Source organism: Nicotiana attenuata, chromosome 11, assembly GCF_001879085.1.
Source record: "Nicotiana attenuata strain UT chromosome 11, NIATTr2, whole genome shotgun sequence".
Classification (NCBI taxonomy): Eukaryota; Viridiplantae; Streptophyta; class Magnoliopsida; order Solanales; family Solanaceae; genus Nicotiana; species Nicotiana attenuata.
In genome coordinates, this window is record NC_031999.1 from 12,730,832 (window position 1) to 12,743,315 (window position 12,484).

Consider the following 12,484-nt stretch of genomic DNA (forward strand, 5'->3'; position numbering starts at 1 on the left):
ATGATTAAAATTTGGGTTTATGTATTGGAATTTTAGATTGCGGGAGGATTTTGTAGAAGGGGTTGATGGTAATATTAGACATGCAATGGAACTTCCACCAAGAATAACTAAGACACAGTACCTGGCAGAGTGTGCCTTTAATTGTTCTTCTCATTAGCGACAACGATGATGAGAAGGCAAGAACATGTGTTTCAAATAGTTATGGTGTAGGTAGGAGTTTAACATTTCCTAAGTAGATAAAAGAAGAGGTAATAGAGGAATTCTATACTTGAATTTCCAAGAGGAAAAGGAGTTTAATTGGGAGTGACAAGGTTGATGGTGATGGAATGTTTTTCGTTGGTCATGGCAGTTCCCATAAAACGGGGATCATAAGACTCTATGATGACAGAGATTATAGGAAGTTTTGTTCTTAACTTTCTTACAAGTCTGATCCGTACAAGCTTAGTGGGATATTGGTGATATATTCTTCGGATTCAGAAGATTACATCACCAATATCCCATTAGGCTTGTACGGATCAGACTTGGAAGAAAGTTGAGAACAAAACTTCCTATAATCTTTGTATAGAGTCTTATGATCCCCGTTTTATGGGAACTGCCATGACCAACGGAAACCATTCCATCACCATCAACCTTGTCACTCTCAATTAAACTTCTTTTCTTCTTGGAAAATGAAGTAGAGAATTCCTCTATAATCTTTCTTTTATCTACTTAGGAAATATTAAAATTCCTGCCTATACCATCTCTAGTTGAAACACATGTCATTGCAGTCTCAACATCATTATCGCTAACGAGAACAACAATTGATCAAAAGACACACCCTGTCAGCTACTGTATCCAAGTTATTCTCTATATCCAAGTTCATCCCGAGTAATAGTACCATGAGGATAATCACCAAAGCCACCGGACAGCTTTATGATGCCAATGAAGCAAGATGAGCTATTCAATGAAACTCGTATTGTAAAGAAGAAGAAAGAGACTGATTCAGAAAGGTGGGCCGAGGGTCGAGCCTCGACTATACATGTAAGTTTTTTACTTATCATTAAGTATTTTGATTTACTTTTATATAAATTTTGAAATATTAATTCAATATAATTTTTCTTATAGGTTCGCTTCACAGCTGATGTGGGGGAATTCATACGCAGTCAGCCACCTAACGAGTCGGCCGAGGCAATCCAACTTTCGAACGAGGATGCTAAAAGAACACTCCTTGAGTACTTTATATACTTTGAACTAGACAATAGAACTAGTTTTCGAATGAGCTTGTAATAAACGTTAACTTAGTTTTGTTAGCTTAATGTTTTAGTTCTATTGATCTTTATATTTTGTTGCTTTTTAGTGTTGTTGTTGTTTGGCATAAAATGCCTGTTTAGGATATTTGGTATAAGCTGGCAGGTGGTGTAGCAGCCAAAACAGGCAGTTTCTGCCAAAAATATACCAAAAAAAGCGACCAACTTTGGTCTCCAGTTGGTCGCTTTTCACTTAAAAAAAATAATTTTCTGGGCAATAGCGACCAGTCTTGGTCGCTATTGTATTTTAAAAAAACAATTTCTGGTAATTTTGCGACCAACGTTGGTCGCTCATAGTTAAAAAAAAAAATTAATTCTTGCCATTGGCGATAAATTTTGGTCGCAAATTAAATAAAAAATTATAAAAATTATTAATATAGCGACCAAAGTTGGTCGCTTGATATGATTAACAATAAATAAAAATAAAACGTTATTTACATCTGGAGACCAACTTTGGTCGCAAAATTTATAATATTAAAATATTTTAGCGACCAAAGTTGGTCGCTATATGCTTTACCCGAAAAATTTGGTCCTTTTACCCGGGAGACCAAAGTTGGTCGCTAATTAGCGACCAAGTTTGGTCCCTAAGGTAAAGGGACCAGCTTAATATTGACCAGGCATGTTTGGTCGTTTTTTGGTCGCTTTTTGGCCAATAAGCGGCCAACTTTGGTCGCTTTTCGTGGTCGCTTTTTTCCGAATTTCTATTAGTGTATAGACATCAAATAAAAGTTAATTTAAATGTTTTACAACATCTGACAGCAGCAAAAGGATGTCAATGTTTATAAAAGATAACTTGTAAGCTTAGAATCAGTGTTTTATCATAGTGAATCAAGTTAACTAAGATCTGCTTCAATTTGAGGTATTTCAAAACTTAGTATAATTCATCATCTTTCAAGAAAGGATAGGAGCAGACATGATTTATCTCATATGATTCTAATTCACGAAAAAACGAGTCGATCCTTAGCCTAATACCTAAAGAACAGCACATTGAAAATAGGAACCGGATTCTAACTTTAATATTTTATGCAAAGATGACAGCAAACCCTTGATGGGGATTAGAGAAAATCTAAGAGCGTAATTTCTAGTGCAATGCAATTATTTAAACTTCAGTCAAGAACAGAACTTAAAATGGTGACAAATAGGATGTGTCTGTCACGACCCAAACCCGGACCCGGTCGTGATGGCGCCTCTCGTAGGGACAAGGCCAGCCAACTAAACCCAATTCGTCTTTTCAAAATAGTTAAACATAAATAAATAGCTTAAATATGACTTAATAGCATTAATTAGTGGATATACAACCAAACACAACCCTAATCGAGGTGTCACAAGTCACGAGCATCTATCAGATTGTGAATCCACTACAAGGTCTAAAATATACAAAACCGGAATAATGAACAAAAGAGAGAACATGGTGCTGCGAACGCTAGCAGTCACCTCCTTAACTCATATAACTCTGCCTCTAATCGGCCAAAACCCGCTACCGGGTGAATAGATACCTGCATCTGCACACGAGGTGCAGGGAGTAAAGTGAGTACTCCAACTCAGTGAGTAATAAAGGTAAATAATAACTGAGCAGTAAGAAGTCACGTAAAGCAAACCATCATGTTGTATAGAAGCAGGGTACAATCCTTGAGAAAAACAGTGAAGCTGTGAAAGCTTTGGAAATATCTTAGCTCAGTTTAAATCCCTTTTGAAAATGATCTTTTCAACAGTTACGAAATAATTTCAAAACAGTTAGTGCCGATAAGCACAGAAAATTCGCCCCTCGGGCACAAATACCACAGTATAATAGATGAAAAGGCAAGTAAATATGCAAGATGAGCACATAAAAGTTCGCCCCTTGGGCAATATGTCAAAACAGTACCAGCCCCTCGGGCTCCATATCGATCGCTCAGAACAGTATCAGCCCCTCGGGCTCAGTATCAGTCACTCAGAACAGTATCAGCCCCTCGGGCTCAGTATCATATCACATGGGTACCCGCGCTCACTGTGGGTGTGCAGACTCCGGAGGGACCCCTTACGGCCCATGCGCTATATCAACATAAGGCCTGAAAGCCTTCTCACATCACACACGAGGCCTGAAAGCCTCCTCACATCACACTCGAGGCCTGAAAGCCTCCTCACATCACACTCGAGGCATGAAAGCCTCCTCACATCACACTCGAAGCCTGAAAGCCTCCTCATATCACACTCGAGGCCTGAAAGCCTCCTCAGTCCAGTAAACATCATAAGCCCCTCGGGCATCAATAAAATAGTAGTACTCAGCCCAAACAACAGTGAAAATATCAATTTAAGTCTCAAAATCCAATTAAAGTGGCTGAGTTTGTAAAGCAGTATAATCAACAGGACTGAGTTCAAGTAATATATCAAATAGTGAGGAAAGAGTGATAAAAGTCCACGAAAGACTCAAGTAGTCGGCATGAAGCCCAAAATATGGCAAGAAGCCCAAATCATGTTGATAACAAACATATCACAGTTAAATACGCGGTAAAATATTAGCGGGACGGAGCAAGTCACAATCCCCGGCGGTGCTCTACCCCACACTCGCTATCCGGCGTGCAAGTCACCTTAATATAGCACTACGATGTGCAAATCCGGGATTTCAAAACCTCAGGATATCAGTTACAATAATTACTCACCTCAACCCGGCCAAAATCCTAGCTCGCTATGCCCTTGCCTCGCAAATCGACTTCCTCGCGCGTCGAATCTGATCAAAACCACAACGAATACGTTACAACAGGCTAAGGGAACATACCCCAATCGAAAAGACTCGAAAAGTATCGAAATTCACGAAATTTGCAAAACCCAAGCCCCGGGCCCACTTTTCGAAAATCAGAAAATTTAACATCATCGGATTCCTTATCTCTCTACGAGTCTATACATGCCAAAAACTCCCAAATCCGAGCGCAAATGACCCATCAAATCCCACTTTGAAATACAAAATTCCAAGCCCTAGCTTTTCCCCCTTTTTTATGAATTTCCACAAATTTCTATGTTAATTCTACCATTAAATCATGTATTTAGGTCATAGAACTCACCTCCAATCACACCCAGTCGAATTCCCCTTCAATTTCCGTCCATAAGCTCTCAAGGTCGATCAAAAATGGTGGAAATAAACCTTAGCTCGCGGAACAAAATGAGCTTTTTAAAACCCTTCTCTGATCAGGCATTTTCGCATCTGCGATTACCTTACCGCATATGCGATCACCGCTTCTGCGGTATCTCCTCCGCTTCTACGGAAGTCACTATTACGCCCAGGACCGCTTTTGCGGTCAAATCTCGCTTCTGCGGAACACCTCTCACCAACACGGACCGCTTCTGCGGTCAATAACCGCATATACGGAGACCGCACCTGCGGAAACCATCCGCTTCTGCGGAATTTCTCCAAATAGCCAACACTCGCACCTGCGACCCTGACTTCGCATCTGTGGAACCGCATCTGTGGCCCCTTTTTCGCAGATGCGGAAATACCAGCTATCAGCAAACACCAACAATCTCACAAGTCCAAAATTCATCCCGATGGCCATCCGAAATCACCCCGAGGCCCCCGGGACCTCAACCAAAAGTGCCAACCCAACCTAAAACATCATTCGAACTTGCTCCAATCATCGAAACACCACAAACAACACCAAAACCACCAAATTACATCGGATTCCAGCCTAAGTTCTTCTAAAACTTCCGAAACACGCCTTTGATCAGAAACCCGACCAAAACACCTCCGAATGACCTAAAATTTTGCACACACNCAAAACCAACGATCTACATCAGCCATAAAACATCGTACGGAGCAAGTCATGCCCGAGAACTGGCGATCAAAGTGTAAAATCTCAAAACGACCGGTCGGGGCGTTACATCCTCCCCCACTTAACACACGTTCGTCCTCAAACGTACTCAAAGTTGTTTTAAAATCCAACCAATAGCCGAATAACCTTTCCATGCATACACCCGGGGGTGATCCCACGTCACCCTATATCATATAGGTCCGATAACACATTTTTAACTAAAAATCACACAATCCAGCCTAGCCCATAAATCGCAGAACCACATTGCCCTTTTCCGAAATCATACAAAAGATCAGAACCTCACATCTATATTCAGAATAAGCCCGAACCAGCTATAATAACCCATACCTGTAACCTCAGGTGCAATCATATGATGTACCACATAACTCAAACACTCGAAACGATAACTTCTATTCACAGCAGCTGCACACAACACCCGATTACTGGTAGAAAACCTCTTATCAACTAAGGTCTTATTCCAACACTTCCATATATTGCTAATGATAAATGAAACATGCAATAAACCTTAACCATCTCTCAGGTCAACCATCCATGAAGTCACTTCCCTTTTGACTAATACTACAGCAGATTTCTGAACCGAACCTCGATATTTATCCATCAAATATGCTGAAATAAAATCCGTTCGTATTCATTAATGACCCCAATGATCACCTCGAATCCAACACACCTCCCTGGTGACATGACACATCAATACAGGCCTAAGCCACAATTTACATAATTCGCGCACCAATAAGAAACGGTCTGAATATCCTCATATCATGAAAATGACTCAAATGAAAGAGCTGTACCTCAAGCTCACCAGTATCATCACATCACACGGCTGAGAACCCGCCTCACATCATAGAAATAGAACACAGAAATTTACCCCGAAAGGTCATATTTCCACGTAGCCTCGCTATAATGCGCGATCCTATCCAAACACTGTTACACATGAAACGCCTCAAGTCACTATGCTCGAAAACCGACAGCCACGCACGATTTGATGTCTGGAACCAAAGCAAATCATTATACCCACGGTGTAATAAATAACATATGCCATGCAAACCCGATAGGACATACCCGATACGCCATCCACTGGGCAACACCCAATTGATCTCCCCGCTCGACTTCTACTATGAACCCCAATAGAACCACACCATATGTGCCCATAACCAATAAATCATAACGTCTCACAACATAGAAAAGCAACTCATAGATCTCCCCAGATCTCTAACAAGCTCAATAATGATCAAATCAACCTATCCCTCACAATGCAATTCGGATCCAACCGAGCCGACTCATGCTAGAACACCATCCGCATTGGCCTAACAACGAACTCCTTATTAAGGAAATCCCGAAGCTGTTCCCTCAACTCCTTAACTCAGTCGGTGCCATACCATACGGTTCCCGGCACCAAATCAATACCGAAATCCACAACCTCTCCCGGCGACATGCCCGACCACAAGAAATACATCCGAAAAGTCCCTCAATACCGGGATTGAATCAATATAAGGAGCCCCAACGCTGACACTCATCACAAGAGCCCAAGTAAGAAAGAAAATCCTTCCCAGCCGTCCGCTGGGTCTTCGAAATATAAAACCACTCTACCAGGATATACTCCGACACACCTCGCCACTCAACCCGTGGCATTCCGGCGTAGCCCATAGTGCAATAGTCCTGAATAACCCAACACGGAGACAACCAGTCTAAACCCCAACATCACATCCGGACCTAACACACCGCATCATAGTCTGATTAGGAGAACTTCCGTCTCCACATCCACACAGCACATGAATCACCATATCCGATTCCAATTTCGCCGTCCGAACACATGCCACACCTTTAATACCCAATCATTCCACGATAGATACCCTAAGATTTCCCTGTGCCAAGAAACCCGAATATCACCAGTCGACCCAATAAGAAAGTGCCGCAAATCACTTCCAATTAGCGGTACCATTTCCTCAATTACCTGAGGCTACCCATTGCCTAAGAGTTTTATGAACTTCTCTTCAGAACTGAACTGTAACTCATCTAGACAAGAACTTCCACTGATCCCATTTAGAATAAAAATCATTACACATCCCATGCTCCGCATGCCCATAGAAAATATACATCTCCAAACCACGGTAAAACCCAACAAGAACTCTCTCCCAATTCCATTTGCACAAGCTAAATTGCCAGGACTGAATCCTTCTAACTAGACCAAGCTAAGCAAGCCATCAAAGCCCATGAGCATTGTCGCAATTTACCTGTAAGAATTCATTACCTCGAACACACACAAGGAATTATTCATATCCCTTCCATACCGATTCGGTCTACTATCAAGGTACTCCATCCACCTAAGTTTCCTTCTGATTCATTTTCAACTTGATGCTCCCTCTTGCTGTAGTACCAGAATCTCTCAATCCCCGGCTCACTACACGAGACCCAAGCACAAGACCAAAATGTCTAAGACCCATAAGCCGCTGAATACTCTCTCTCAAATATTACCAGAAACATCACGCTCCCGAATACTTTAATCTGAAGAACTTCCTGCGAATTCGAATTCGTTACCTTTACTTTTCCCGATACTGATTCATAGAACCCCATAATTATCATAAAAATACCACAAATCTGAACCTCTTCCAATAAAAACACAGTTTCTAACCACACATGCAACTTTAAAATACCCGATTGCTACATGAAGCATCTTGAACACATTAGAACTATTTTCGAGAGTCATTCACTCTATTCATACTGCACTTAGCCCGATCAACAGAACCGAACAACCAGCGCCTCATTGGCACCTCTGACACTGCAGCACATAACCTATGCTTAGTCAAAAATTTCCTTTTACTCGAGCCATCCTCGGGCTCAACCTCCGCAACCAGAACTGATTCCCACATGCCTCGAATTGGAACCAACATAGCACTTAACCGAGCAAGCAACTAATCAATAGCAATCTCCCCCACTTGGCTCGAAGACATAGATCAGAATACCTTCAACAACTCATAACACTTATACTCTGTTGATGCCACAATACCATAGTGAGATTAAACTCAAATCCTTTGTAAGCTTGTGTAAACACAACTCATCTAGTACTTTAAATCTTTTGCAAATCTCGCAATAGTTAAGCCCACTCTCTTAAGCGAACCAAAATTTCAAATTTCAACACGTGATTTTCACTTGCACATGAGATCTTCTAATATACACCTAAGGATCACACCACTTCAGAACACTCCGCAGGAGATAACCCACCTGCTTTGCCTGAATATCATATTTCTGTTTACTTTTCACCGTCATAAACTGTCCGCAGTCACTTAGTCTTCCTGAGTCTGAACTCGTACCGCAACATGAAATTTACTTAACTCCCAACTAGGAGACACGAAAAGATTCTTCATGCGCCCATAACTCGGAGCTACACATCCAATCACAATGGAAATCATAAACTCAATAGCTCATCTATGATCCAGCAGACCTTCTTCGTCACTCCCAGGTCACATAGATACATCTCGCAGTACTAACACACTCTATACGTAGCTACCCAGCCGTCACTTCCACTAATAAGGACAATACCGAACATATAAGTTCAAAACACTTATTCACACAATCAGCACATCAATGCTCAAGCCATAGGCAAAGATCCCGCCTCAAGTCTTCCAGACTGGCCCAACATCAAACTCACAAAGATCATATCTCGCCCCTTGATCGGGGAATCACAAGCCATCAAGGCACATCAGATACTGAGCGCTCATGCGCGCTTACGAACGCGTGGAAGGAATTTCAAGAGTTACTTTTCAAGCTGAATCAAGAACGCACGATAAGAATTCAAGAATACGAATTTTTCCTAAAGGTTCTGCAGCCTCTCGAGGATAAATACAGACGTCTCCGTACCGATCCGCGAGACTCTACTAAACCTGCTCATGACTCGTGAGACCTAGTAACCTAGGCTCTGATACCAACTTGTCACGAATGCTGACAGTCACCTCCTTAACTCATATAACTCTGCCTCTGATCTGCCAAAACCCGCTACCGGGTGAATAGATACCTGCATCTGCACACGAGGTGCAGGAAGTAAAGTGAGTACTCCAACTCGGTGAGTAATAGGGGTGGTCATTCGGTATTTCGGTTCGGTATTTAAGAATTTCGGTTTGGTATTCGGTTTATCAATTGTATATAGTAAATACCATACCGAATTATTTCGGTACGGTTCGGTATTTATTATTTTGGTTCGGTACAGTTTCGGTAAAGTATTCGGTTTATGAATTATTCAATCATGTTATGTGTATACCAAACGAAAATTAAAATGATGCCAAATCCAAACGTAGTGCCACACTGCCGTGAGGGGAAACTGTCTCATATGTTGCTTAACCAGAAGTACATTAACTTTACATATCAAAAAACATAAAACATATAAATATACTTGTAAATAAATTTGAAGTAGAAGGACATATGGAAATGTACATGTACAAATTGATATACCAACATATTACAACGCAAAATGGCCTAACCTAAGAGTCTAAGACTAAGAGTACTGGACTTGGGCAGTTGGGCTTGGGGGGCGACGAGAATGGGATAAATTGGGCTGGCCGGCTGGGCACTGGGTGGGTAGATATAGGTAAAGTCCAAAAAAAAAATGTCCTTAATATTTCGGTATATTCGGTATACCGAATTTTTAAAATTGTAATACCGAAAACCGAACCGAAATACCGAAATACCGAAAATTTAATATCGAATTAGACTGAAATACCGAAAAAACGGAAACCGAAATACCGAATTAATTAGGTTCGGTTAGGAATTCGGTTTTTCAGATTTTATGCCCACCCCTAGTGAGTAATAAAGGTAAATAATAACTGAGCAGTAAGAAATCACGTAAAGCAAACCATCATGTTGTATAGAAGCAGGGTACAATACTTGAGAAAAACAGTGAAGCTGTGAAAGCTTTGGAAATATCTTAGCTCAGTTTAAATCCCTTTTGGAAATGATCTTTTCAACAGTTACGAAATGATTTCAAAATAGTTAGTGCCGATAAGCACAGAAAATCCGCCCCTCTGGCACAAATACCACAGTATAATAGATGAAAAAGCAAGTAAATATGCAAGATTAGCACATAAAAGTTCGCCCCTTGGGCGATATCTCAAAACAATACCAACCCCTCGGGCTCAATATCAATCGCTCAGAACAGTATCAGCCCCTTGGGCTCAGTATCAGTCACTCAGAACAGTATCAGCCCCTCGGGCTCAGTATCATATCACATGGGTACCCGCGCTCACTGTGGGTGTGCAGACTCCGGAGGGGCCCCTTACGGCCCAAGCGCTATACCAACATAAGGCCTGAAAGCCTCCTCACATCACACTCAAGGCCTGAAAGCCTCCTCACATCACACTCGAGGCCTGAAAGCTTCCTCACATCACACTCGAGGCCTGAAAGTCTCCTCAGTCCAGAAAACATTATAAGCCCCTCGGGCATCAATAAAATAGTAGTACTCAGCCCAAACAACAGTGAAAATATCAATTTAAGTCTCAAAATCCAATTAAAGTGGATGAGTTTGTAAAACAGTATAATCAACATGACTGAGTTCAAGTAATATATCAAATAGTGAGGAAAGAGTGATAAAAATCCACGAAAGACTCAAGTAGTCGGCATGAAGCCCAAAATATGGCAAGAAGCCCAAATCATGTTGATAACAAACATATCTCAGTTAAATACGCGGTAAAATATCAGTGGGACGGACCAAGTCACAATCCCCGGCGGTGCTCTACCCCACGCTCGCTATCCGGCGTGCAAGTCACCTCAATTGAGCACTACGATGTGCAAATCCGGGGTTTCAATCCCTCAGGATATCAGTTACAATAATTACTCACCTCAAGCCGGCCAAAATCCTAGCTCGCTATGCCCTTGCCTCGCAAATTGACCTCCTCGCGCGTTGAATCTGATAAAAACCACAACGAATACATTACAATAGGCTAAGGGAACATACCCCAATCGAAAAGACTCGAAAAGTATCGAAATTCACAAATTTGCAAAACCCGAGCCCCGACCCACTTTTCGAAAAATTAGAAAATTTAACATCATCAGATTCCTTATCTTGCTACGAGTCTATACATACCAAAAACTCCAAAATCCGAGCCCAAATGACCCATCAAATCCCACTTTGAAATACCAAATTCCAAGCCCTAGCTTTTCCCCCTTTTTTTATGAATTTCCACAAATTTCTATGTTAATTATACCATTAAATCATGTTTTTGGTCATAGAACTCACCTCCAATCACACCCAGTCGAATTCCCCTTCAATTTCCGTCCAAAAGCTCTCAAGGTCGATCAAAAATGGTGAAAATAAACCTTAGCTCGCGGAACAAAATGAGCTTTTTGAAACCCTTCTTTGATCAGGCATTTTCGCATCTGCGATTACCTTACCGCATATGCGATCACCGCTTCTGCGGTATCTCCTCCGCTTCTGCGAAAGTCACTATTACGCCCAGGACCGCTTTTGCGGTCAAATCTCGCTTCTGCGGAACACCTCTCACCAACACGGACCGCTTCTGCGGTCAATAACCGCATATGCGGAGACCGCACCTGCGGAAACCATCTGCTTCTGCGGAATTTCTCCAAATAGCCAACACTCACACCTGCGACCCTGACTTCGCATCTGCGGAACCGCATCTGCGGCCCCTTTTCCGCAGATGCGTAAATACCAGCTATCAGCAAACACCAGCAATCTCGCAAGTCCAAAATTCATCCCGATGGCCATCCAAAATCACCCCGAGGCCCCCGGGACCTCAACCGAAAGTGCAAACCCAACCTAAGACATCACTCGAACTTGCTCCAATCATCGAAACTCCACAAACAACACCAAAACCATCAAATTACATCGGATTCCAGCCTAAGTTCTTCTAAAACTTCTGAAACACGCCTTTGATCAGAAACCCGACCAAAACACCTCCGAATGACCTGAAATTTTTCACACACATCTCATATCACCTAACGAAGCTACAGCAACTCTCGGAACACCATTCCGACCCTCGGATCAAAATCTCACCTATCAACCAAAAATCGCCAAAATACTAACTTTGCCAATTCAAGCCTAATTCTACACCGGACCTTCAAAACCAGTTCCGATCACGCTCCTAAGTCATAAATCACCCAACGAAGCTAACCAAATCATAAAAATTCCGATCCGAGCTCATTTACAAATAATTCAACTCTTGGTCATACCTTTCAAATTCAAAGCTTTCAACTGAGACTGTTCTTCCAAATTCATACCGATTTCCGTGAAAACCAAAACCAACGATCTACATCAGTCATAAAACATCGTACGGAGCAAGTCGTGCCCGAGAACTGGCGATCAAAGTACAGAAGCTCAAAACGACCGGTCGGGTCGTTACAGTGTCTTAACAAGATATCCTAAAGAATATAATTTTATATATGAATGAG